Source organism: Gymnodraco acuticeps, unplaced genomic scaffold (assembly GCF_902827175.1).
Source record: "Gymnodraco acuticeps unplaced genomic scaffold, fGymAcu1.1, whole genome shotgun sequence".
NCBI classification, from domain to species: domain Eukaryota; kingdom Metazoa; phylum Chordata; class Actinopteri; order Perciformes; family Bathydraconidae; genus Gymnodraco; species Gymnodraco acuticeps.
Genome location: NW_022990433.1, coordinates 20,001 through 23,700, shown reverse-complemented (window position 1 = coordinate 23,700; position 3,700 = coordinate 20,001).

Sequence of the window (3,700 nt, the reverse complement as noted above, 5' to 3'; positions counted from 1 at the left end):
GGTTACAAAGAACTCAATGGAGCTCTAGGAGGAGATTCAGGTGATAAGGGGGGGGGGGGGGGTTACCTTGGTTGCTGATTGGCTAATGGTTACACAAGACACAACACATCGTTATGACATCATCAAGTGGCCAAAATCTGATCAGCTCATTTTCAGACAGGTTTTTATAGAAATGGATCAAAAAGAGAGAAAATCTTTGTTCCTGAAACTTTCAGAGTCTCTTTCCACAGAGGGGACACATGTTGATGTAGAAGAGACGAAGAAGAGGGGACACATGTTGATGTAGAAGAGACATGAAGAAGAGGGGACACATGTTGATGTAGAAGAGACATGAAGAAGAGGGGACACATGTTGATGTAGAAGAGACGTGAAGAAGAGGGGACACATGTTGATGTAGAAGAGACCATGAAGAAGAGGGGACACATGTTGATGTAGAAGAGACGTGAAGAAGAGGGGACACATGTTGATGTAGAAGAGACATGAAGAAGAGGGGACACATGTTGATGTAGAAGAGACATGAAGAAGAGGGGACACATGTTGATGTAGAAGAGACGTGAAGAAGAGGGGACACATGTTGATGTAGAAGAGACATGAAGAAGAGGGGACACATGTTGATGTAGAAGAGACATGAAGAAGAGGGGACACATGTTGATGTAGAAGAGACGTGAAGAAGAGGGGACACATGTTGATGTAGAAGAGACATGAAGAAGAGGGGACACATGTTGATGTAGAAGAGACATGAAGAAGAGGGGACACATGTTGATGTAGAAGAGACGTGAAGAAGAGGGGACACATGTTGATGAAGAAGAGACATGAAGAAGAGGGGACACATGTTGATGTAGAAGAGACATGAAGAAGAGGGGACACATGTTGATGTAGAAGAGACGTGAAGAAGAGGGGGGACACATGTTGATGTAGAAGAGACATGAAGAAGAGGGGACACATGTTGATGTAGAAGAGACATGAAGAAGAGGGGACACATGTTGATGTAGAAGAGACATGAAGAAGAGGGGACACATGTTGATGTAGAAGAGACATGAAGAAGAGGGGACACATGTTGATGTAGAAGAGACATGAAGAAGAGGGGACACATGTTGATGAAGAAGAGACATGAAGAAGAGGGGACACATGTTGATGTAGAAGAGACATGAAGAAGAGGGGACACATGTTGATGAAGAAGAGACATGAAGAAGAGGGGACACATGTTGATGTAGAAGAGACATGAAGAAGAGGGGACACATGTTGATGTAGAGGAGACATGAAGAAGAGGGGACACGTGTTGATGTAGAAGAGACATGAAGAAGAGGGGACACATGTTGATGTAGAAGAGACATGAAGAAGAGGGGACACATGTTGATGTAGAAGAGACATGAAGAAGAGGGACACGTGTTGATGTGGAAGAGACATGAAGAAGAGGGGACACATGTTGATTGTAGAAGAGACATGAAGAAGAGGGGGACACATGTTGATGAAGAAGAGACATGGAGAAGAGGGGACACATGTTGATGTAGAAGAGACATGAAGAAGAGGGGACACATGTTGATGTAGAAGAGACATGAAGAAGAGGGGACACATGTTGATGTGGAAGAGACATGAAGAAGAGGGGACACATGTTGATGTAGAAGAGACATGAAGAAGAGGGGACACATGTTGATGTGGAAGAGACATGAAGAAGGAGGGGACACATGTTGATGTAGAAGAGACATGAAGAAGAGGGGACACATGTTGAAGGTTTGATGTAGAAGAGACATGACGAAGAGGGGACACATGTTGATGTAGAAGAGACATGAAGAAGAGGGGACACATGTGATGTAGAAGAGACATGAAGAAGAGGGGACACATGTTGATGTAGAAGAGACATGAAGAAGAGGGGACACGTGTTGATGTGGAAGAGACATGAAGAAGAGGGGACACATGTTGATGTAGAAGAGACATGAAGAAGAGGGGACACATGTTGATGAAGAAGAGACATGGAGAAGAGGGGACACATGTTGATGTAGAAGAGACATGAAGAAGAGGGGACACATGTTGATGTAGAAGAGACATGAAGAAGAGGGGGACACATGTTGATGTGGAAGAGACATGAAGAAGAGGGGGGACACATGTTGATGTAGGAGAGACGTGAAGAAGAGGGGACACATGTTGATGTGGAAGAGACATGAAGAAGAGGGGACACATGTTGATGTAGAAGAGACATGAAGAAGAGGGGACACATGTTGATGGTAGAAGAGACATGAAGAAGAGGGGACACATGTTGATGTAGAAGAGACATGAAGAAGAGGGGACACATGTTGATGTAGAAGAGACATGAAGAAGAGGGGACACATGTTGATGTAGAAGAGACATGAAGAAGAGGGGACACATGTTGATGTAGAAAGGAATAGAGACATGAAGAAGAGGGGACACATGTTGATGTAGAAGAGACATGAAGAAGAGGGGACACATGTTGATGTAGAAGAGACATGAAGAAGAGGGGACACATGTTGATGTAGAAGAGACATGAAGAAGAGGGGACACATGTTGATGTAGAAGAGACATGAAGAAGAGGGGACACATGTTGATGTAGAAAAGACAAAGTGGATTTTGCATAATAGGTGACCTTTAAAAGCCTTAAAAAATACACCCCAAAATGATCAAATTGCCTCATGTATTGTGCCTTTCATTGGTTGTGGTCGTCTGTTCAAAGCATGATTTGACACAGACTGGATTTGAGTCCGTTGTTAGTGGATTTTGAAGTTTTCTTTCTCTGAGTGTGTGCTTCTTTATGCATGCACCTTGTTTAGTCCTCGGTGTGTTCAGCCTCCCGGTCAACATGTGTTCCTGCATAACGGAAACGTGTAAAACATGACAGAAACTGGCTGCTTCCTCCCAAAATGCCCACATTGTCAATTTGAGAGAGAAAGGAGAGAGTCCTCCTGCAGTGAGATGGATTGATTTCAGAGATTCCTGCGCTGTCAGAAAGCTGTGAAATCCTCTGCAGTTTCATCGCTGTGTGAAGGAGTCGAGGTCACACAGCGTTCCTTTCACTCTTAAAACATTTTTAAATACCGTACGACTCCCTGACATTTCAATTGTAGTCCTACGTCTCTGAGGAGCGCTTTTAAAAAGAACCAGTGCCTCTAACACACTTCTGAAGAGCTGATAAGCCAGTCATTGATCATGAATTAATAATGTCATAATTACTCAATGCGCAGAACTAATTACCGTCTGATTTATGCGCGTCAAGGCGAGTTTATTTAATGCTTAAGATGACAGAATACAAGTAAAACAAGCTACAATTAATAAAATACAATAACAAAAGTTACAGTGCAGTGTTAGCTATGAATATTCTATTGATAATTAAATTGTAAAAAACATGGATTTTTGTTCATTTTTAAATGTGAAATGCATTTTAGTAAATTGCACCATAGATGAGAGTAACACCTACGCAAAACATACGGCCCCGCCCACTTTTGGGGGAAACCAACGCCGCTGTCATTTGAATGGCGGTCGATACAAATTCTGAAGTTTTTGCCAATCCGATCAAATCTTTTAGAAAACCGTGGATTTTCTGATCTTCAAAGAGCTCGGTTACGACGGCCAGTCAGGCAAACATTTACATTCGATCATTGGAAATCGACAATCGGTCTTGATATATGGTTAAATTAAAATCAGTAGGCGAGGCTGTAATTTCTCCAGCTGTTACTCTCATGAGCGAGGC